Genomic DNA, 25,098 nt, shown 5'->3' with positions numbered 1-25,098 from the left:
TGGAAAGAGCAGGCCTGCTTACTCATTTTATAATTAAAATATATGCTGCTAAAAAGTATTCACCTACCTTTATTTTAAATTACTTATTTTCCTGTAAAAACAGAGGCAATGTTTGTATAACCATGTCCCCTGTACTTGTGGGAGAGGGAAGAGTTGCAAAAGAAATTTAGCAAGGACAACAATGGTAGCAACATTTATAGCTGGGCTCAAATAGTATTCATGTCCAATCTTTATCATCTGCAAAAATAAGGGCGTGATTCATACTCTAATGTTATTACCTACTTAAGTGAGAACCCAAATGATTTTCCTACACCATTGCACTGTCTTATAAGACCAATAAATTATATCCATAAAGCTCCTAGACTTTTAAGAACCGAAGGTGGAGGGATGCAGAAGGACAATGGTAATGAAGAAGGGCTCCTCTGTATGTAAGGGTATCAGCACTTAAGAAGTAATGATGCTTAGCTATGCATAGTGGTATCTCCCTATAATCTCGGTGTTTAGGAGGCTGAGGAAGGAAGATTGAGAGTTTGATGCCAGTTCTAGTGTGGGATGCATAGTGAGACTCCATCTAAAATAAATAAATAAATAAATAAATAAATAAATAAATAAATAAATAAATAAATAAATAAAAATGGAAAAAAGCCCTCTGTAACCTTTGGTGAAACAGTTTGAGATCATTAGCTTGATTTCTCAGTAACAGCTTTGTTTATTTAGCAAATTAAATATGGGAAAATATTTCCTATCTTCCTTCCCAAAATACCTTGTAAAAAAATAAATAGGGGGACTGGGAATGTGGCTGAGTAGTAGAGTACTGGCCTACCATGCATTAAGTAGGTTCGATTCCTTAGTACCACATAAACAGAAAATGCCAGAAGGGGTGCTGTGGCTCAAGAGGTAGAGTGCTAGTCTTGAGCAAAAAGAAGCCAGGGACAGTGATCAGGCCCTGAGTCCAAGCACCAGGACTGGCAAAAATAAATAAATAGGTACAATATGAAACATGCTATTAATGATACTGTGGAAGATAGACTTACAGAATTTTATATGCAAAGAGGCATACTTGCTATCTAGCAACATGACTTTTTTTCTGGAACACTTTTGATCATAAATATACACAAGATTTCTCAAGAACCATAGAAATTGATAGGATATACTAAAGTTTGTTTAAACTTCTTAAAATGACAAGTGGCCTTCAATAGGTTTACATCATTTGTCACTTTTGTAATGGACAATTCTTAGAAGATGCAAACAATGGGCATGAACATTTTTATGGTTCTTTTTAGACGTGGCCAGAGATACTGAATGGATTCATCTAAAGAATGGATTCATCGTATCCACAGAACCCAGCCCAGCACCTGGTACTAGGAGCATGCAAAGCAGTAAATATTGGTTATTGTCAATAATGTTATGTAAATAGATGTTAAAACTTCTTTGGTCAAATATATATGGAAATTTTGGATTGCAAAAAGTAAAACATACTTAAGCATAAGAGTACTTCATTGTTCATAAGCTAAAGCAAATCATGAATTTCCAAGAAGGTGTTACAGTATATTTGCCTAATTAAAAAACTCTTGAAAAATTTGAATTGACTATAACACACTTAGAGAAATTTTGAGAGGAAAAAAAGAAATGTCTTAATGATGGGAAGTGCCAGCTAGGCTACATGGAGGGTGTCACTAGGTCTTATTGGCATTTATTGTATTTGGCCTCTATAACAAATTACAACTAAATAATACATGATAAGCTCTCATATCACAATCCTATCATACCTGTAAGCCCTTTTATTTGTTCACAGTTCCAGAATAAGAATAGGGCCAGGTGCTGTTGTCTCATACTTGTAATCCTATCTACTCAGAAGGTTAAGATCTAAGAATGGTTCAAAGCCAGCCTGGACAGGAAAGACCATGAAACTCCTATCTCCAGTTAACCATCAGAAAACCAGAAGTGGAGCTGTGGCTCAAAGTGGTAGAGCACTAGCCTTGATCACAAAAATCTTAGAGACATTAGCCAGGCCCCGAGTTCAAGCTCCATGACCTCCACCACCATTACCACCACCACCGACAACAAGAGTGGGAATATTTCTAAGAACCATTACCCAGCTACCCATACTTGTTACACTTCCCAAAACCACAAAAGGCACCTGCTAAATCATTACTGAATGTTATTGCTATTGAAGCTACCTGGATTAAACTGCTGAAGTAGAAAGGGACATCTGGTGTCAAGGTGAATAGTAGGAATTGGAGGGTTTTTCAAGAGTGAAGGTTAGGGGCTTCCCCTTTGCAATGGGAATGGTACTAACGAGCCTTCATTTGGCGGCGGCAGAATGCACCTATGGGAAACATGTATCCTTTTCTCACCATCAGCAGTGTGCCCACCATCCTGTTGCCACCTTTCTTGTGTAGGGATTATTTTGTTGTGACCAGACTTTGAGGAGGAGGAAAATAGAAATAGTAAAGGTTGAGCAGGAAGAGGCCGGAGTAGAAGGAGCAGAAAAGGATTTAGATAAATCTGATGGAGAAATGGCTTCTTGGATGATTTTCAGAGGCTAAGATGAGTCATGGGACACCTTAAACAGCTTACTTCCCCCTAACAGAGGGCAGTAAAACTAGAAGGGCACAAAAAGCAAGGGCTTTCTTCTATGTTGCATTTAGAAAGTATGCCATGTCTAATATTGAATGGCTTGTTTCTTTGTCAGTAGTAAGTTTGTTTTTATTCTTTAACTACTTTATTCTAATGTCAAAAATTAAAAAATGACTTATTCTAATACTCTGAGATAGCAAGCCTGGCATATTTGTGTTTCATTTTCAGATTCTTTTCTTTGCATATATTGATACGACAGAATCAGAGCCATAGTTTAGTTAAACTTTTACATCTTTTTCATCTTCACTGGAAGCATTTTCTCATTGCATAAATATTCTTCATGGTGTGGTAGTAATTCAATGACTGACACTTTGTGATATACAGTAAGAACTGAATGTTCCTTCTTCTAGAAGGAAAGCTGTGGCTCATAGCTTTGCATCCCTTCTAGTATGACCTTCGTAATTCCTTCTGACAATATTTAGGACATATAATCAAAGGGCTTCCACATTTTTGTGGCATGATTTAGATGTGGGACAAGATACGTTCCTATGACATGCATGGGAGTGTCTGTTTTTCTTCAAGTTCAACAGCATTAATCACTTAAAGAAATTTCAAATGCTAACTCGATATTTGTAGTTCTGTCTTATTGATCTGTGCCCTTTATCCATTAGTACTTTGCTTATGAACTATCTTTGTGTGTCTTAACTCTGGAAATTATTTTTCTAGTTTGATGTCTGCTTTCTATTATGCTGTATGCTATATGAGTGTTTTTTCATGTTTGTTACTGTACTCAAACCAACTATTACTTACTGAGCTATCTCAGTAAGTGTGCCACTGTGTCTCAGTGTGTCCCACTGTTCAATATGCAACTTCCTATATTTTTTATTGTCTTTAATAATTTTACTCTAAAATTTAATGTGTCATCTATTGTAATTGATTTTGGCAATATACTATGAGATATGAACATAATTTAAAATTTTTTAATAGCCTGATGACATTTATTGAAATTCCTCTTTACTATTCTGTGATTAAATCTACCCTGAATTAAGTTACTGTGTGGGCTTCTGTATCTGGGCAGTCTATTTTTTAATTAGCTGTTGCTAGTTGTAGCAGAACCATATTATAGTTTGGATAGCCCACTATAACGTATATGACTTACATAAAAGCATACTATCTGCTTTTATTTCTGAAATGGTGGCCTCCAGCCCTATAGGATTCTGAGTTTAAAATGAATCTTAGCAATTATCACCTAAGCATGCCTTAAGGTTAATGTCAGAATTTATTTTCTAATTTAAAAACCTTGATGCATTTTGCATGGAATTATGTGCAAACTGTGCAATACTCCACAAGTGTTTGTATTCTTGCAGTTTTCAATCATTCATGGTATCTTTGGGTTTTCATATATGAAGAAATATGACAAAAATATTGCTTTCATATAGATATTCTGCATGTTTTTCATGGCAATTCCTAGGTGCTTTTAATTTAGTTATATTTGAGATCATTTTCTCTTGCTTTTCTAGTTAGTGGTCACAGACATACTGTGTACAGTGTTTCCATTTATTTGCTAAAGGCTAATAAATATTTCACTTAGTTCTGTGTTTTATTAGTCAACAATCATATTAAAATAAAATAGTTCTTTTCTTCAAAGAAGACACTTCTTCTTTTGGGATCATGTTTTATAGCACTAGCCATAATTTCCATGGCAATATGAAAAATAACTACTTATATTCTATTTTTGTTTTGTTTCTTATTGTAGTTATTTTACAATAAGTTTTCCAAGAAACACCAAAGAAACCTTATTGCAGTCCTAATGTCCTGAGACTTTTTATTAGATGTGTCTTTTGAGTTGTTACAAAATGATTGTCATCTATAAGGAGACTGTAAAAAGAAGCCAGAGTGTCTTCTTTATGGCCAGACAGATGTGGGTTCAAATTACATCCTCCTATAGAATTAGGATTCTATAACACTTCATAACTTTTGTCCAATTTAAGATTTTTATTCTCTAATATGAAAATCATATAAATAATGATGATATCTATTAAGAAAAATTGTTTTATATGTGCATATGTATGCGCATGTGTGTATATATCACTAGGTGATATGAGTATCATATTATCTTTTAGTTTATTGTGTGTTGCCTTTGACCTATTGAAATGATGTGCCAAAATCATAGATTTTTTCTAATATTTAATCATCTTTTCATTCTTGGAGACCAAGTCTAGGTGGCCAGTTTTCAGTATCTGTTTCTGAGGCTGCATGTGTAACTCACTAGTAGAGCACTTGCCAAAACTAAGGTCCCGGTTCTCTCCTCAACATTGAAAAGCAAAACAAAAAATTATTTTAGACCATTACATCAGTTTTCATACTGAGTTAGTCTTTAGTATGAATTTTTAATGTCAAAAGGATGCTTGTGTCATATTCAACCTTTTAATCTTTTTTCTGTGCCATATACCTATAGGAATTATATTGTTCTTGAAAATTAGAAAGAAATAGTCTCTTAAATTCTTTGTGACAGGATTACTTTTCTTTTTTGTGTTGGTCATAGGGCTTGAACTCAGGGCCTGGTGCTGTCCCTGAGCTTCTTTGCTCAAGGTTAGTACTCTACCACTTTAAGCCACAGCTCTACTTCCAGTTTTCTGGTGGTTAACTGGAGATGAAAGTCTCAGACTTCCCTACTTGCGCTGGCCTTGAACCATGATCCTCAAATCTTAGCTTCCCAAGTAGCTAGGATTATGGGTATGAGCCACCATTGCCAGCCAGGATCACTTTTGAAGCAGATAATGCCTTACAACTTTTGAACATATGTTGGGCATTTATATTTGTTGTTTTCTCTAATCAGTTTGTCCATTTAGAGTTTCTATTTCTGCTTTTGTCAATTTTGGTAATTCATATTGTATTTAAAGATTGATGTTTTGTTAATAGTTTAAAATTACAAGTATGGAGATGAACACAATATTCTTTTATAATTTGTAAGATTTTTATATCATCTCTTTTTTTCCTGGCTTACTGTCTATTTCTCAGTTTTGATTTATTTGTAAGAAATATCCTTTGGTAACTTTCGGGATAAAGTTCAGAGTTCATAAAAGGGTATGAAAGACTTCTGCAGATCTTTGTTATGGTCCCTCACTCTGTCCCTCACTATAGCCATGCTAATGCCCTGTGGCAGGTGGAATTCTGGGATAGACCTGATTCCCACTTCTTGTTGTACACATGTTTATGATCTCTTTTCTTTGGGTGAGACTCCATCTCACCAGAATCAAGAGTTTCCCTTCCTGTCATGTAAAGAGCAGTGTGGGGTGGGCAACCTGGCAGGGAATGGCAGGTGTTCTTCAGGAGCTGCAAGTAGTTCCCAGCTGGTAGTCAGGAAAAAAATGAAAGCAAACACTGGGGACCTCAGCCTCATAAGTGCAAAGAACTGAATTCTTCCAACCATCGGTGACCTTGAAAGGGGAGCTTGAGCTTCAAGTGGGTTTGCAGCCCTTGCTAACATTGTGCCTGCAGCCTGGTGAGTCCTAAGCAAAAGGCTTAGTTAATGTAATACAAGGAACTGTGGGCTCACAGTTCCTTAATCTTACATTACATCTGTTGTGCAGCAAAAGATAGCTAATACAGTCATTTGGTTCCTTGTATTTTCTTATTTCTGGTTACCTGTTTTTCTTATATATGTAATTTGAGCCTTATGGATCCTTACTCCGGATCCCTTAAGACTTGCCATCCTCTTCTACATGGGAAAAATAACTTTAAAAACTCTGAAGGCATACTCTGCACTTGGCTTTTATCACCTAGAAAAGTTTGTTTGTTTGCTCACATTAGTTTTACAAGGGAGTGGATTTCATGGTTACATTTCCATACATGTTTACACTGTATTCCAGAAAATCTCATCCCATCCATCACACCTATACTCCTAGCTACTCAGCAGATCTGAGAATCATGGTTCAAAGCCAGTCCAGGCAGGAAAGTCCATGAGATTTTCTCCTCCAATTAACTAGCAAAAAGCCAGAAGTAGAATTGTAGCTCAAGTGACAGAACATCAGCCTTGAGTGAAAAAGCTAAGGGACATCCCCCAGTCCTGAACTCAAGCCCCAGGATGGGCAAATACACACATGACTACTAATACTATGCTACCACCACCACCACCACTACTCTTATTTCATATCCTGTTTTTATATTCTAATAAATGAATATAACTGCATGTGTTTTAGAAATTATTTTATATTCTTCAACACTTAATATATGAGAGTTCATATATGAAGGGATGTGTTAACTATAGGGTTTGGACTGGCTCTTGAAAAAGCATGAATTAACCTCTATAGATACTATAATGACTCCCAGTACAGTGGTTTCCAATGGTGGATTATGAAGATCTATTCTTTTTTTTAAATTTTTTTATTTTTTGCCAATCCTGGGGCTTGAACTCAACGCCTGACCACTGTCCCTGGTTTCTTTTTGCTCAAGAGTAGCACTCTGCCAACTTGAGCCACAGTGCTACTTCTGGACTCTTCTATATATGTGGTGCTGAGGAATCAAACCTAGGGCTTCATGTATTTGAGGCAAGCACTCTTACCACTAGGCCATATCCCCAGCCCTGAAGATCTTTTCTTACTCCTATCAAAACATTGTTTCTTATTGATAGCTTTATGAGGATATACACACATATGTAGAAATAAACTAGAATGTGTATATATAAATATATGCATGTATAAGCATACTATATCTATTAATTGATTCATAGATAGATGGAGTATATTTATCAGAGTTATGATTAATGTGAAACCTGGAAGCATAGCACATACATTGAGTAACACAATTACAAACCAAGAGATCATTTCAGGCTGGTGTGAGCAGATCACCCGTAACTTTTCACAGAATATCTGTAAAAGCCTATTCTATTGCCCTGTGGTATTCTCAAGGGATTAAGTTATTCCAGGATCCCCAGCAAAACACACATATCCTCAAGCCCCTTATACAAAGGAGGAAAATATTTGCATGTAACTACATATATCCTCATATACTCTAAATTATGGCTAAGTTAGCTATCATACCTAATGCAATGTAAATGCTTTATAAATAATTATTAAGCCATATTGCTTAGGGAATAATGACAAGGAAAAATCTGGTAATGTTCAGTACAGATGTTAGTATTTTTTTCTTAAATAGTTTTGATCCATGAATACAGAAGATTGACTATACTTGAGTTAAAATAAAAGTCAATCTGGAAACTAAAGATGGGATAAGACAGCACATGCAAAAATATGTAAATTACTTGTTTACAAGCTAGTGTGTAAATCAGTGGTATAATGAATCTTGTCGTAGGATTTAGTTAAATCATAAAGTTAATTTTAGATTGCATTAATTGAGTTGGTGTGCCCAGAGCAAAAATATTCCTTTTTGATCCATGTGGGTCATACCACTCCTGCAGGGCTGGGTAGTTCTCAGGAACTCCCTGACTGGAGTGATGGACAAACTGGAATTTCTTCATGGAGCAGGAAGCAGATGGATAAGCAGATTTGAAATCATGTCCCATATTGTGGAATAATCTGAGCTGTGGCTATTTCACTTTGTAAAAGAGAAGGTATTTTGGATTCGACCTCTTTTTAATGACTTTGGAAGACAGAAATTATAAGGAAATAGATTTTGCTTCACTAAAGAAGTTACTTACATGGAATGTATAGCGAAGTAAGATGAATGGCCTTCAGAAGTTATTAAATCATTGTCTTTAAGATATACAAGTAGGAGTTTGGGTGGACAAAAGAAGACTAAGAAGAAATCTTACATGCCTTGTCATTGAGGGGAAAGTAGTTGCTTAAACGACCAACCAACAAAGAGACCACATACAAAATTGCATTAAGGTTTAAAAAGTAGAATCTTACAGGTGTAATTTTATAGAGTGGGAGGCAGTACAGAAAGTTCCCAGCTCCCCTTGAGAGGTCACCCAGTTCTGAAGTAGGTTGCCTGCCTGCTGTGTAGCTGTTCTGGAAGGAAGAAGCCGCCATAAGCAGGAGCTGTGCACACAGTACCCAGAGCCAGTCCCTGGGCTGCCACGCCTGGTCTCCAGTTGTGGCAAGTGTTGAAGGAGCTCCCATTCCTCACATCTGCACTTTCCTCTGGAAAGTTGCCCATGACCATGACACCACCTTTATGCATGGATGCCTGGGGTTATGGCCCGTCCCTGGGGACAGCCCTTCACTAGGGACTGGCTATTGCTGAGGAGCCAGCACCCAGCCCCGTGGCTCAGTGCAGCAAGGCCTCTGTGTGATTCACACTGCAGAGTTCTTTGTGGGATCACACATGGCTTCAGTCACCACATCTCTGCCTGCCTTTGCCCTCCCCCCCCCCGCCCCGCTTCCTTCCCTTCCTCCCAGATTTCCCCTGAAAGCCTCACTTGCCTAGAGTTTGTCATCTGAGGCATTGTCTCTAGTTATTCCTCCAACAGACTCAAGTAGATACATTTTTTTAATCTCAAGAAAGAGACATCTTTGTATATGTGTTTCTATATATGTATATTTCTATATCTCTATATGATTTGTATCATTGATCTCTATTTCTATCTTAGTCTATATCTATAGATAGACATTTTAAAGAACTTGAAGTTCCATCTCTGCCATTCTCAGTCAGGTCATAGATCAAAGTTTGCCTTGCTCTCCACAATGCATTCTCCAGTGAATTTAGAATGGTGCATAGTAGCCAATTACCCCTCCCCCACTCCATCTCTGTTCTGATCCTTCCTTTCTGTGATTCAGCTTCTTGCCATTCTTCATTCTGTCTTCTGTTCTGCTGTGTGGGTTTTTTTTTAATTGGTAGAAAAGACCTATCTTTTTCAGTCTTGTCTATTCCTTATCACGAGGAAAAGCCGCGAGTCCCTTGCACTGACCCCCAGTAACACTGCTTGCTAGAGCAATTGCTTCCTCTCTTCTCCTTCAGTCATTCTTTTGTTTTGTGACTCACCCTGGGGAACATCTAATCCCTTTCTCAGGGCATAATTGTCATTTTTCATTCTATTCCAGTCCCCACTTCTTCTAGTCACTGCTCTTAAGGGCACATTTAATGAATATTGTGTGTATAAGCATTGATGGAGTTCTTTGACTTTTTTTTCCTAGTCACTTAAGCTGCAATTAATTTCTACTTCTGTGAGAGAATGAATTATCCCAAGGCCTAATCGTCTATTCTTTCTAACAGTTGGCAGGGCTGGGAGGTGGAGGCCAGCACTGCATCTACTTTCCACATTGTTGTGTGCCTACTAGGACCTAGATTCTTGTTTCCTATCTTGCTTTTTTAGTCCTTTGGGGAAAAATTTTGTTTTAAGTAGTAGAGTGGTGTGGCTAGAGCTAACCACGGGCAACATGTGGGAGTATGAGAAAGCCTCGTTTCTCCTCTGGGCTCCATGTCGTAAACAATTTGTGAAGATCATCTCACCAAGCTTGAGAGAGAAAAGCACATCACATAGGGATGCTCAAGGCTTTGGGGATCCAGGGTTTGGTGGTGTCTCTTTTTCATTTTGCTCCACTGAACCATCTTGCTGCTCAAGGCCCAGCTCAAGAGCACTCTCCATGGCCATCTTTCCCCACAGGGTTTCTCTGAAACCATTCTTTCATTTTTATGTGTGCCAGTCCTAGGGCTTGCATTCAGGGCACTGCCCCCTTTTGGGTAGTTAATTGGCAATAAGAATCTCATAGTCTTTTCTGCCCAGGTTGGCTTCAACCCACAATCCTCAGATCTTAGCCTCCAGAGTTGCTAGGATTATAGGCAGAAGCCACCGAAGCCCAGCCATTCTTACTTTTTTTTATATATTTCCCCCTGTGTCCTGCTGCTTGTGGGTTCGTTTCCTTTCTCTTCTTTTGTAGCCCTTTGTGTGAGCTACTCTGTTCTCTAAGGTTCTGATTTTCTCTTTACCTTCCATCATCTACTCTTCTCCATTTAGTGTCTGTGGTTGTATGTTTGCCTTACTCTTCCTGCAACCTCATTATTGATGCCTTGCCTTCATGCACATAACCAGGCAACATGAAGCTTCCAGGTCCTGTGGACCTGTCTCCCTCACACCTAGCGAATTTGTACTCCTGTGCGTCCATTCCCACTCCCACTGCCTCTCCCTGAACCAAACAATTGTTACATCCTGGAAACCACTACCATTTATTCCTCTTTCTAAAAGAAAAAATCTGTTTATGCTGCATGCCTGATGATAATTATGTCTTTAATGGCTGAAGTCTGCACCATAAAATTTCAGATAATCAGAATGGCCAGCATGGACCTGATGCAGCTGACCTTAGCACCTCATCTCCTACTGTCTCCGGTCTCCTCCCCACTCTGTTTCAAACCCCTAGAATGCCTCTCTCCCCTCTCATGTATCTGTCTTTTTCACCTAATGTCTTCCCCATTATCCCTAGAGGACAGAGATCTATTGTCCTTTCACAGTCATCTTGTGGAGATTTTCTCAGGTCAAAGAAACCCTCTGAGAGTTAGCCAAGTATTGTCAATCTCTCTCACAATATCCCTCCCCATGCTGAGCTAAAATCAATAGGAATAGTCTATGCTTGAAGACTGACTTATGGATGGCAAAACTTCTTTTTTCTCAGATTTTCTTCCCATGGTGAGCTGGAGAAAGTAGGATATAAAAGGAGGCTATGTTCAACAGCACTTCAGTGTTCACGCTATTTTGGTCATGTTTGATCCCCACGTACTGTTATCTACACCTTCAGCAGCAAGGAAACTGTGTCAAATGGCCTGCCACTTAGGAGGACAGGAGCTGGCAGAACGCTTGGTGAGAGCGGCCAGGCAGCCCTGTTCTTGGGAGCAGCTGACTTGATCAGGACAGAAGGCGCCGGAGGATCCATATGGACTCTCAAAGCTAAAAGTTTTTGCTAAGAATGTAATTTGTAAAACATTGAATACCTTTTTTTAAAATCTAAATTTAACTGAAGTGGTATGAATCTTCTTTCATTCTTTCTTTTTGTTTCAGTCATGGGATTAAGACCGCCTGGTTAATCAGTGCCCAGAGCAATGATAACTCAGGAGCAGTTGGCACTAGAAAATTCTGACGTGAACTACAGGTTAAGCCATGAGAGAAGGTCAGAGGTAGACTGAAGTACATTTATTGGGCTACCTAAGTAAGCATATGGTCATTGAATTTTAGGACTGCAATGGTGTGGCCTCTAATTCCATCCTAGGTGTGGAGTTCTGGAGTCGTTGGGCATCTGTCAGGATGCCTAGCACCAATGGCTGTGAACTCCAGACTCCTGTATGAAAACCACCAAGGACACACTAATATGCCTGATTGTGATGTTAGCTTTCCTTTAGGTAAATTGTGTAATCTTTATAGAAGCCAAGTACTGTATACTGTCTTATCTCACTTGGTCTTCACAAAACTCTCTGTGAGATGGTGTAGTTTCCCGTTGCTGCCATCACCATTTAAGAGCTTAAATAACACACATGTATTATTTTATAGTGCAGAAGTCAGAGTTCCCCAGGACTAAAGTCAAGAGAGTTCAGAGGCTTTCAGGGGAGGCTCTGTGTTTGTTTTTAACACTTTTCGGCTTATGAAGCAAGAATTGCTTTGATAGGAAAGCAGACAAATATATTATTTTAAAAAACTAGTGGTCAATAATCTACATGAATATAGTTGAGCAAAAACCTTACTATACTATTATCAATTAAATCCAGAAACATATGAAAAGGATGATTAATCATGAGCAAGTGAGATTTATCTCAGGTTAAATACTCTAACATTCAATAGTAACAACATAATTTATCAGATCAACAGATTTCAAAAAAACTCATGTGATTATGCTCAGAGCTACACATAGAGCCGTTAACAGAATTAAAAGTTCACTTATAATAAATTCATAAGTCTGCTAGAACAAGGAAGGAACATTTTCAATCTGATTTGAGAACTCCATAGCTACCTTTCTATTTATTTAGTTTTTATTTAAATTTTATTGTAAAGGTGACATACAGAGGGGTTACAGTTACATAGGTCAGGCACAATGAGTACATTTGTTTTTGAACAGTGTCACTCCCTCCCTCATTTTCTCCCAATTTTCCCCTTCCCTCTCCTTTCCTCCCAAGTTGTATAGTTCATTTCTGATATCCAGTGAGTGTCACTGATGAATTGGTTCACCTTTGTCCCACTGCTTCTTTGCTTCCCCTTTCACTCCCCAAATCAGCTAAACTTGTATACAAGACAAAGGGTACAGAAATCCAAAACGGTGACAAAACTCCAAGAAATGGAAGCAATAGGATTTTTTATTGTACTGTTTGTGGTTATTATTTTTCTTGCATTTTCAACTTGTAGCGATCCACTATTCCTTGATTTAAGGGCTTCTTCCCTTATTTTTTAAGAAGGCACCCATCATGCCAATCTCTTTTTCTGCCATCAATTAATCTTCCTTTCCTTGACCCTCCTACACTCTTCTTATGAGCAAACTATGTGACTATTCTGATTGTACTATGCAATCCAGACTAGTCTCATCTCTGTTTCCCTTGGTTCTCTCTCTGTTTCTCTGTCTCTGTCTCTGTCTCTGTCTCTGTCTCTCTCTCTCTCTCTGCATGTGTCTACCCTTACATACAAATTTCTCCTTAGTTTATTTGCAGAGTCCCCTTTTTTATCTAAATTAACGTGTCCATAGGCTCTGGAGATTAAGGCATGGAATTATTTGGAAGGAACATTATTTTATCACTGATAAATTATTATCATCCCACTTTACAGGGGTGAAAGCTGAGGCTTTGAGGGGTTAAGTAAATTCCATGGAGTTAGATTGCCTATTTTACAAACAAATACCACCATACCAGGCTAGTTCTTTGACATAGGATCTTGCTATCTATTATCCCAGGCTGGTTTTGAACCACAATCTTCCTAATTCTTTCTCCCAAGGAGTCATTTCCTTCTTTATCTGTACTTTCGGAACTGAATGAAAAGAAATACAAAATAAGTGATATAGCTGGGTGCTGGTAGATTACAACTTTAATCCTAGCTACTCAGGAAGGAGATTCTGGAGGATGACAGTTTAAGCCAGCCCAGGCAGAAACATTCTCTAGACTTCATTTCCAACATAACCAGCAAGAAGCAGGGCTAGAGGCATAACTCAAGAGGTACCAGCTGAGCAAGTGTGAGGCCCTGAGTTCACATCCTAGTACTGCCAGATAAATAAGTGAATGAATGAATGAATGATATAACTAAACTCAAGTTAAAAATTATTGGGACTATTTGGTTTTTAAAAAGTAATATATACTAAACACCTAGTCTGAATGATAAAATATAGCCCATTCATTACAAGGAAAATGGAGGTTATTAACATTTATAAAGGAACCAAGTTTTTACAGCTGTAGCAATGCTTGTACTATAATAGGCCACCTTCCAGCTTTAGTCCTCCAGCTAGCTGCTGTGAGCTGATATTTTAATTTTCAAAGCTTAAGTCAGCTTCAGTACATCCCTCTCCACTGGCAGTGGGTGGCCACTCTATATGCAGAAGAAAGCTGAAACCTCACCGAGTTTCTCTTGAGTTTTGAAGTTGGCTATCACATCTTTTCCTAAGCTCTTCTCTCCGTTGAAGGTTTCAAACTCCAGTTCACTTAACTGTTCCTGTGAAAAGGATTTTCAGTGCCCAGTGTCTACATTAACTTTCATAGGAAGCTCTTTATTTTTTTTTCAAATTTATATGGTCTTGGGACTATGGTGCCAGGAACTAAACATGATATTGAAATATAGTTTGAATAATTCCAAATATGCTAAAAGGCTCCCCTCTCTTATTTAAAAAGTATACCCTTAATAATGTCCCCATTGACATGGAACTAATAGAAAATTGAACAGAGAAACACACTTCTAGAAAGAATTCAATGTCAAGCTGTAGTTGAATGAGAACATACTTCAAGTGCTGACAAAGTGAAACATTCCTTATCCCATGCCTTGTCTTTCAGGGCCTACATGATCCGCTTTGATGTGATTTAGAAGATCTGCTCTCCTTGGCTGTTGTCCTCCCTCTTCTCTCTTTCATTCATACATACACACTTCCCTTAATTTATTTTACCTATGAATAAATATAAACATTACAATGTATATGTACATTAAGGCTGAAATAAATCTCCCATAAACTTAGCAATCATTTTAAGAAGTAGGCATTCACCAATAATGTATATGTTGAGTTTAGAGTGTTCTTTCTCCTTATCCCTATCTCTTGCCTATAACCTGTATTGTAGGTTGGCTAGAATGTAAACATAACATTGAAACATACTTCAAAATAAGTCTGAACATGCTGAGGAATTCCTCTCTTTGTATTGGAAAGTATATCTCGAATCAAGCCCTATTGACATGGAACTAATGGAAAACTGACTATAAGCACTATTTTGAATTCATCGTTTTGAATTTTTTCAGGTTTATTCACTTTTATGGTCATTTTTAGCTTCATCTTTCTTAATAATACATGTTCTAAAATTTGACTCTTCTATGGACTTTGTAGAGATGGTAGCATGCTATATATGCTTTTCTGTGGCTTGCTCTTTTCATTCATATTTGTATTCAAAGATTTATCCATTCACTACATAAAGGTAGATTGTGTCTATTTACCACCACTATATGATTGATATTCACTTGTGCAAATATGCCAGAGTCCTTGTATGTAGTTTTCAGTTTTTGCTGTTGGAAGAGTTTATTTCCATTAATTTCCTACTACAAAAAACACTGCTCAGAAGTGTCTGTTGAATAAGTGAAACTCTTAATCAATGTGGCACATGGTAATAAGAGTTTCTCTAGGAGTGGAATTGATGAATTAGGGTAAGTGCATTCCTTAGTATGTAACTCCAAATTATATTTTTTAAGTTATTGAGACAGCAGTGTATTAGAGTTCTCATTACTCTACATCTTTGCTAACCCTTGGTAATGTCAGATTCTTAAACAGTATCCAACCAAAGATTATCTTACGAGGGTCTGAAAAGTATTGCCTTGATTTCTAGCAAAATTTCCTGTTTTTACCATTGAGCCATTGAGATTTCCTATTGTGTGAAATATTATTCATGTCTGCACACATTTTCTCTTTTAGGTGTTCTTCAAGCTATCCTGATTTTGTGGCTTGCCATTTTATAGCAGTTATAAATGTAAATATAACACATTTTTTGGTTTAGGGAAATTCCATTTTTTGTTTGATATTTATAGTAGTCATAGGGTGTGTGTATATATATAAGAAAAACAAATCCTTCATCCATTTTAAGTATATCAAAGTTCTAATTTTCTTGCTTGCTATTCTACTTTATAGCATTTGATATGAACATAAATTCCAGTTTTTGTTTTGGGAAGTTTTATAACTATCTGACCATGAGTGGCAAGATATAATAGACCATTGACAGTAATGAATAAAACTTGTCTGGTAAATCTTTAGTCTGCTTGTTTTCTGGACAATTGAACACTATGACATGGAACATTCTTTATTCCTTCGACCCACACAGCTTTGTGGAAGCAGGTATGGAGATGCGTATGGGGGCGAGGGGGCGGGGGTCCAGTGTCCTCCTCTGTAAGTGTCACATCTATTTGAGTGCCCATAGCCTATTCTTCCTGAAGCCCACTAGATGTATGTCCTTTGTGAATGCTGATAATGAATTTTGGGTTACTACTTCACTGATAACATAGCACATCTTCTTGCCATCTTTCCTTATGGGATCCATTTTACCAGACTTTAATTTTTATGTAGTTAATAACATCAATCTCTTCTTGAGGTTTGTATTTTTTAAATTGTGCTAAAGAAGTTTTCTCCTTCCCACACTACATTTCTCCCATAGGTTTTAAATTTTTTATCTGTCTAAAAAGGACAGTTTATGTGGAAATGTGTTTTGTGTTACAAGGCATGAGATGTACCTCATGATTCTTGTCTGAAAAACAAGTGTACTAGCATGACATGTATAGTCCATGAATCCTACTTTGATCTCAACTGCTAAGGCTGTCACCAATATAACAGTCCTCTATATGAGACTGTTTTGTCTCAGCATTCTGTTTCATTGCACAATGTATCTATTTCTGTGTCAGTGTCTCATGGTTGCTTTCCTTTCCCTTCTTCATTTCCCATTCTTCAGCATCTCCCTAAGGATTCTGGATCTTTCACAACATTAACCAGGTCCTTAAGAACATCCTGGTAGATCTATGTTGTACTAATAACAATACCAGGCCCATCTCCTGCTTATCATTATATTATCTCATAGAAAATGCTAATACACAATTAAGTCACCAGCACTGTCAGGATTACAATAAAGATTATAATAAAGGGACCCCCAAAACGTTCTTTCTTTAAGATCTTCCTCTATTTTTTTTCATGAGTGCTACTATATCACCCTATGAAAGCATTTTTTTTCCTTTTCAACTGCTATCAGCATGACTCTCCCAAACATGCGTCCTTCACCTCCCAATTCAAACTTTTACCATATGTGCAGTACTTTATATTTTTTAATCTCTAAATTTCATCTGATTTATTTTCATCCAATTATTCATATGGTTTTAAAACAATCACATGACCATTATACTGTCTTTTCTATCTTTACACAAATCAATAAAATTTTGGGCAGGCGGGAGCATGATGACATATTTCTACATACTATCTTAGCAATTGATGTTAATTAGTTAATAGATGTCCAACCTATCTATTGATTATTTGTCATTTAAGCCATATTCTATCCTCTTAATCTCAAGGATACTTTGCCAGACAATGTTAAGGATGTTGTTTACATAGGCATACAACACCACTGGGATCAATATTAGTCAGAATTTTGTGTATTGCTGATCAAAACACCTGAGAGTATTTGAGAGAAGCAGGATTGGTTTTGGCTTACAATTTCAGCAGGTTCAGCCCACAGTGGTTGCTTCCATTGTCTCTGGGGCCCGTGATGAGGCAGAAAGCAGCACCTGTGGAGTCAGGAACATGTAGAGAATGAGGCTCTCTGTGGCACACTAGAAATAGCTGAGCAAAAGACTGGGGACAAACGTCATTGCCTCTACCTCTTCCCCCAGTGACCTATTTCATCTAGTTATCCTCCTCTTCCTAAGGTTTCCACAATCTTCCCAGGTGGCGCCACCAGCTGGGAGCCAAGCACTCAACACAGGATAGCCTTTGGGGATTCATTTACATTCACACTGTTACATATAACTTAGCAAATAGTATACATGCAAAATCAACCACATGTGTTATGCATGTCAAATATCACACATCATATACATTTGTGTGTGTATTTATATGATGTGTGACTGTCTCCTTCCTAATCCCAGGTTACTCTTTACTCATTCTACCATAGTAGTTATAAGTTATGTTAAATGTAATTTCTAGAATTGTAACTGTTATAGGCATTGCTTCTATCCTCCACATTTCTCCCCCATGCTTGCTTCTTTCCCCTAATCCTTTCCAGAGACCAGAATCCACTTGGATTTAGGGTCAGATACTTTTCTTCTGTGCTCATTTTTAATTTTCTCATTTTCTCAGTAGACTACCAACATTTACCAGTCAAGGTCTCCTCTTTGTATTTTTTTTTTCTCAAATTTTTATTTTCAAACTGACGTACAGAGAGGTTACAGTATCATACGTTGGGCGTTGGATACATTTCTTGTACTGTTTGTTGCCTTGTCCCTCATGCCCCCCTCCCTCCCCCCCTTCCCTCCCCCCCCGCCCAGTTGTTCAGTTCACTTACACCAATCAGTTTTGCAAGTATTGCTTTTGTAGTTATTTCTCTTTTTTTACCCCGTGTCTCTCGAATTTGGTATTCCCTTTGAATTTCCTACTTCCAATACCAGTAAACACGGTTTCCAATATACTCAGATAAGATTACAGAGATAGTGTAGGTACAAACATAGGAAGGTGATACAAAACATCATCAATAATAGAAACTACACATTCACATAGGACGTTGAAAGTAGTTATAACTGTGATATATCACTTGTTTCCATATCATGGAGTTCATTTCACTTAGCATCATACCCATTAATATCCCAACACCATTCTTTAATGAAATAGAGGAAGCAATCCAGAAATTCATATGGAACAATAAAAGACCTAGAATAGCAAAAACACTCCTAAGCAGAAAGAACAGTGCTGGAGGAATTACAATACCCAACTTCAAGCTGTATTATAAAGCTATAGTAATAAAAACAGCTTGGTATTGGCACCGGAACAGGCCTGAAGACCAATGGAACAGAATTGAAGACCCAGAATTAAACCCACAGAACTATGCCTACTTAATCTTTGATAAAGGAGCTAAAACAATAGTATGGAAGAAAGATAGCCTCTTTAACAAGTGGTGCTGGCAAAACTGGCTCAACACATGCAACAAACTAAAACTAGATCCTTATATATCACCCTGCACCAAAATCAATTCCAAATGGATTAAAGACCTTGAAATCAAAACAGGCACCCTGAAGACACTAAAGGAAGGAGTAGGAGAAACACTTGGGCTCCTTGGCACAGGACAGAACTTCCTTAACAAAGACCCTGAAAGGCTACAAATCAAAGAAAGGTTGGACAAATGGGATTGCATCAAACTCCAGAGCTTCTGCACGGCAAAGGACATAGCTCTCAAGATAAACAGAAAGCCCACAGACTGGGAGAAAATCTTTACCGGACATTCAACAGACAAAGGCCTCATCTCTAAAATATATGCAGAACTAAAAAAATTACCTTCTTCCAAAACAAAACTGCAAAGAACCAACAGCCCCCTCATCAAGTGGGCTAAAGACTTACAAAGAAACTTCTCTGATGAGGAAATGAGAATGGCCAATAGACATATGAAAAAATGCTCTACATCACTGGCCATAAAGGAAATGCAAATCAAAACAACATTGAGATTCCATCTCACCCCAGCAAGAATGTCATATATCAAGAAAACTAATAATAACAATTGTTGGAGGGGATGTGGCCAAAAGGGAACCCTACTTCATTGTTGGTGGGAATGTAAACTGGTTCAGCCACTCTGGCAAGCAGTATGGAGATTCCTCAGAAGGCTCAATATAGAACTCCCCTATGACCCAGCAGCCCCACTGTTGGGTATCTATCCAAAAGACCACAAACAAAATCACAGTAATGCCACCAGCACAACAATGTTCATCGCAGCACAATTTGTCATAGCGAGAAGCTGGAACCAACCCAGATGCCCCTCCATAGATGAATGGATCAGGAAAATGTGGTACATTTACACAATGGAATTTTATGCCTCTATCAGAAAGAATGACATTGTTCCATTTGTAAGGAAATGGAAGGACTTGGAAAAAGTTATACTAAGTGAAGTGAGCCAGACCCAAAGAAACATGGACTCTATGGCCTCCCTTATTGGGAATAATTAGTACAGGTTTAGGCAAGCCATAGCAGAGCATCACAAGGCCCAATAGCTATACCCTTAGGAACACATAAGATGATGCTAAGTGAAATGAACTCCTCTTTGTATTTTGAAGCTCAATCTTCGTTGTGGTAATTGCAAAAGAAGCCGGAGGAAGAATCATTTTGCTTCCTCTTTGTCATGTGCTATGTCACACCATCTGGCTCAGTCTGCGAGCCTGGCACTTCCTCTTCTTGCCTTGAGCATAACCAAAAATTCATTTTGATAGACTCAGCATTTTCTTGGAAAGCTTACGTTAGTTTATTCTCTTCTTCAACTTTACTGACACTATCTTGACATCTAATCCTCCTGCTAATAACCAAATTGGGTTGGGAAAGGTTAAAAACAAGATCTGATGAAACTGACCTTAAACCCTAACACTGCAGTAACTCTGGCCAACATCCTGTGTGTATGTGTTACTAGAAGGCATGGTGAGAGGGGACTACAGAATGATAGCATCACCAGTGATAATCACCTGTGCGTTCTGCACATCCTGGAGCTATCATCTGGCACAGAGCACTCTCACCCACTGACAGCTGACATTGTGCCTAACACCAGAAGCACTACTCTGATATGCTGCTCTTCAATACCTTCTCTAAACCCAGCACATGGTAGGTGCTCAGCAAAATAATTTCTTTATTGACAGGATGAGAACAAATCAAGGAAGAGGAAAGAAAGATTAATTCTTTTCAGTCAAATGGTTGACTAAAGCTAAGTATATGGATTAAGTTTTTCATATTTTCTTTGGCCTGACTTGACATTTTTTTGCTTTAGAATTTCTGACCACTTAGATCCACAGGGAACCATTAGTGGTAAAAATGTGGAATATACTTCTTGGAAAACATTAGAGCAAATATGCAAACTTTTCTTGTTTGAACTAGAAGGAAGAAAAGTAAAAGAAGGAATTAGTGGAAACTTTCAAACCTAAATATTTTGGTATTTTTAAGGGAAAACTCCTGGTAGTATATCAAGAAGGGAGAGGATTGACTGAGTCAGATAGGAGATATAGCTCAATGGTAGAAGCTTGTCTAGCATGTGCAAGTCACAGAGTTCTATCCCCAGTGTCATAAAAATGATTAAGCAAATAATCATGGTTAGGGATATTGCATTTCAAGTTCAAGCATCCCAGAAAAGCATCTAATATTTACTTTTGAATATTAGCATTTAAAATTCTCTTCACAGTCTGTCAGTTTGCAGGGAAGTTAAAATATAATACAGAACAACTCTTTTCCTATTATAAATAAGAACTTCAAATTTTTCTCACATTCTTTTGAAAATAGAAATGGCATAAATAATAAGTTAATAATTTATTCCTTGATTTTTAAATTCTTTTAATTGATTTCTAATTGATTGTATGTCTCATTATTCACTTACTAAGCCTCCATTTGAATTGGAGGCCTTTTTTGGTTATAAAAAGCACACAATGATATGAACTCTGGTAACTGGTTACTAGCTGGAAGGGAAAGGTTTTCCTCAGTTACACATCCAACTTCAGTGCAGGGTTTGCTATTTTTAATCACAGAACTTAGAAGCTTAATTCAGTTAAAATGGGAGGAAGTTGTCAAGGGAGGGTTGCTAAAAGTTCATGCTAAATTTGCTTAGAACCAGATTGTGTTCATTAATATTTATATATCTATGGTTGGGAAGGGGCGATTATGCTTCTTTAAAAACACTGAGTATTCATTTTCCATGTACCCCACAGCCTTCTGATTAGAGTAGGTGGGCTTTCATTGTACAATCAATGGAGATACAGATGGAAACCAGCTGGCGCCCCATCCCCTTTTTGTCAAAAACCTTGTCTTGTCTCTCACATGTCAATGATGAATGGAAGGATTTCAAACTCCAGCTGAACAATGCATTTGAATCCCTCAGCTAGCCAAGAGGTTCTTGGCAAGCATTGATGGGCTTAATATTTTAAAGAAACCACCAATCATTTTAATTCATTAGTTGAGGCCTGTTGTTCTAGACGGTGTTTTTGATTTGTATTTTGGGCACTGGCTTTGTTTGTGACTCACAAGCGTATTCCATATGGGTATATTTCCTTTGACACAGTATAAATCATGCAGATAAAAGTGGGTGTTTTCATCAGATAAAATGACTGAAATGCTGAATCTTTTAGCCATCTTCTGTATTAATTATGATTCATATTAAGAGTTCAGACGGAAAGTTTCCCTGTTCACTGGCATAGAAGATAAATCAGAGAATACAGAAATTGTGTTAATCTAAATTAATGTAAGACTCTGTGACTCAAAAAAAATCAACTTAATGCAGATGTTTGTGACAGGAACCTGACATGAACCTGTCTAGGGCACAGTACAAGATTTTCAAGATTAAGGCTGGAAGTGAGTGTAGGTTGGAAGCAGGTTATAGATTCATAAACTTATCTCTGCAGCTAGTTTCCAGCTAACCAAAAACAACGTCAAACAAACAAATGAAAAAAGGCAAACGTGATTGGTTCTCCCATACTCCATATTGAATGGAAAGAGGTCAATCACCAAAAACCAAGTACACACCAGGCCTTATTCAGAGATTCATTCCAAAATGCATCCTGAACTGGGTAGATACGCAGCCTAATTTTGTACAACTCCAAACACGAATGGCCTCCACAGTAGTCATGGCACCACCACTGTTATTTTAGTGTGGGTTACAACAGCATGGGATATGCAAACTATTCTAAATTATAATGATTATTATGCTAATGCATAGAGCTCAGAACCAACCAGGTGCTGTTCTTACTGTCAGGTAGATAGATCTATATGTTATCAATTTGTATCCAGATTTATCTCTATCTTCACTCATTTGACCATTACCACCAATCCAGCAGTTAAATTCTATTATTAACCTCATTTTATAGGAAAGGAAACTTAGGAACGGAGAGATTAAGAATTTGCCCAAATAAAAATCTATACATGAGTAGGAATTAGAATCCAAATAGACTCTGAAATCTGTGTACTTGACCATTGTGCATATTGCCTCTCGTAGAAACCATATGCTGGAATGGTTATTTTTACTATTTCACTTTTAGAGAGCAGAAAACAAAAGCACTGAGAGATTAAGTACTTGCATCAGTTTGGATCATGCAAAACTAGTACCCACTGAGCCAGGAGTATGAGGAGAGAGGCATGTTTGAGACAGAGACTTGCACTGGGTGACCTCAAGCCCACTTTGGATCACAGACTGGCTTTGCACTCTCAGTTCTGGCTCAGCCTACACAAATGTTGAGGTGCCCAGTTTAGGACTTGAATTTCATGATAATCCAAACTGAGGCACTACAGGTTCGTTATCCATTCTCCTCAGCATAGTAAAGTCCCAGGAAAGGGAAATAGACTGGTTCTTTACAGGCTCTCAGTACTGTATTTGAACTAAATTACTTACTAATTTCTTTTTTTATTTTATATTTTTATTATCAAACTGATGTACAGAGAGGTTACAGTTTCATACATTAGGCATTGGATACATTTCTTGTACTGTTTGTTACCTCGTCCCTCATTCCCCCTTCCCCCCTCCCCCTTTCCCTTCCGCCCCCATGAGTTGTTCAGTTCATTTAGCCAAACAGTTTTGCAAGTATTGCTTTTGTAGTTGTTTGTCTTTTTTTACCCTGTGTCTCTCGATTTTGGTATTCGCTTCCAATTTCCTAGTTCTAATACCAGTATAACCAGTTTCCAATATACTCAGATAAGATACAGAGAAAGTGTAGGTACAACCACAGGAAGGTGATACAAGAAGATCATCAATAATAGAGGCTACAGTTACATATGGCACATTGAAAGTAGTTACAACTGTGATATAACTATCGTTTCCATAACATGGAGTTCATTTCACTTAGCATCATCTTATGTGTTCATAAGGGTATAGCTATTGGGCTCCTGTGATCCTCTGCTGTGACTGCCTAAACCTGTGCTAATTATTCCCTATAAAGGACACCATATAGTCTGTGTTTCTTTGGGTCTGGCTCACTTCACTTAGTATAACTTTTCCCAAGTCCTTCCATTTCCTTACAATTGGGGCAATGTCATTCTTTCTAATAGAGGCTTAAAATTCCATTGTGTATATGTACCACATTTTCCTGATCCATTCATCTACTGAGGGGCATCTGGGTTGGTTCCATATTTTAGCTATGACAAATTGTGCTGCGATGAACATTGTTGTGCTGGTGGCTTTAGTGTGTTCTTGTTTGTGGTCTTTTGGATAGATACCCAAAAGTGGGGTTGCTGGGTCATAGGGGAGCTCTACGTTTAGCCTTCTGAGGAATTTCCATACCGCTTGCCAGAGTGGCTGAACCAGTTTACCTTCCCACCAACAATGAAGTAGGGTTCCCTTTTGGCCACATCCCCTCCAACAGTTGTTGTTGTTAGTTTTCTTGATATAGGACATTCTTACTGGGGTGAGATGGAATCTCAATGTTGTTTTGATTTGCATTTCTTTTATGGCCAGTGATGTAGAGCACTTTTTCATGTCTCTTGGCCATTCTCATTTCCTCATCAGAGAAGTCTCTTTTTAAGTCTCTAGCCCACTTGATGAGGGGGCTAATAGTTCTTTGCGGTTTTGTTTTGGAGGAAGGTAATTTCTTTAGTTCTGCATATATTTTAGATATGAGGCCTTTGTCCATTGAATGGCCAGTAAAGATCTTCTCCCAATCTGTGGGCTTTCTGTTTATCTTGTGAGCTATGTCCTTTGCCCTGCAGAAGCTCTGCAGTTTGATGCAGTCCCATTTGTCTAACCTTTCTTTGATTTGTAGCCTTTCTAGGTCTTTGTTAAGAAAGTTCTGTCCTGGTTGACTGCTTCAGACCCAGCCCCACCGCGAGCCTGCACTCCCGAGACCCGGCTGCTGTGCAGGCCTCGTAGGTGCGAGGAAGGCAGGGCAACGCTGTGAGGCCTGCGGAGTCCACCGGGTGTCGGCAAAGACTTCCGGGATGGGGCTGGGAAGTGCTGCTGGGCCATGGCTGAGGCGGCTGCAGCTGCGCTCCACTTCTGAATTTTTTGGTGCTTTACTGGAAATAAGAATGTCATGGACTTTCCTGTTCAGGCTGGCTTTCATCTCAGATATTCAGATCTCAGCCTCCTGAGAAACTCTAATTAAGGTATGAGCCACTGGCACACAGATAAGAATCTATGCAAAGGACACATCTATTTATTTACAATATCCTCAGTATAGGTGCTGCATAGCTTTAACATACTTAACTCTGCCTGAGA

The 25,098-nt window shown here is 38.1% G+C and overlaps 1 protein-coding gene across 4 annotated transcripts in view; it reads left to right on the top strand.

Moving 5' to 3' along the window:
• Window positions 1-25,098, top strand: part of Thrb (thyroid hormone receptor beta) — a 374,473-nt gene that overhangs the window by 44,575 nt on the left and 304,800 nt on the right. The window contains exon 2 of one of the 4 annotated variants that reach the window (XM_048355966.1): window positions 1,284-1,379. The exons of 2 other annotated variants lie outside the window; for them this stretch is intronic. The gene's annotated coding sequence lies outside the window, so the exon portion shown is untranslated. Of the gene's footprint in view, window positions 1-943; window positions 1,380-25,098 lie in introns of all 4 variants that reach the window. One more of the 4 variants, XM_048355965.1, reaches the window with a different exon arrangement.

This window comes from Perognathus longimembris, chromosome 10 (assembly GCF_023159225.1).
Source record: "Perognathus longimembris pacificus isolate PPM17 chromosome 10, ASM2315922v1, whole genome shotgun sequence".
NCBI classification, from domain to species: domain Eukaryota; kingdom Metazoa; phylum Chordata; class Mammalia; order Rodentia; family Heteromyidae; genus Perognathus; species Perognathus longimembris.
The sequence above is the reverse complement of the archived record's forward strand: the minus strand, read 5'-3'. Positions and strand labels throughout refer to the sequence as shown.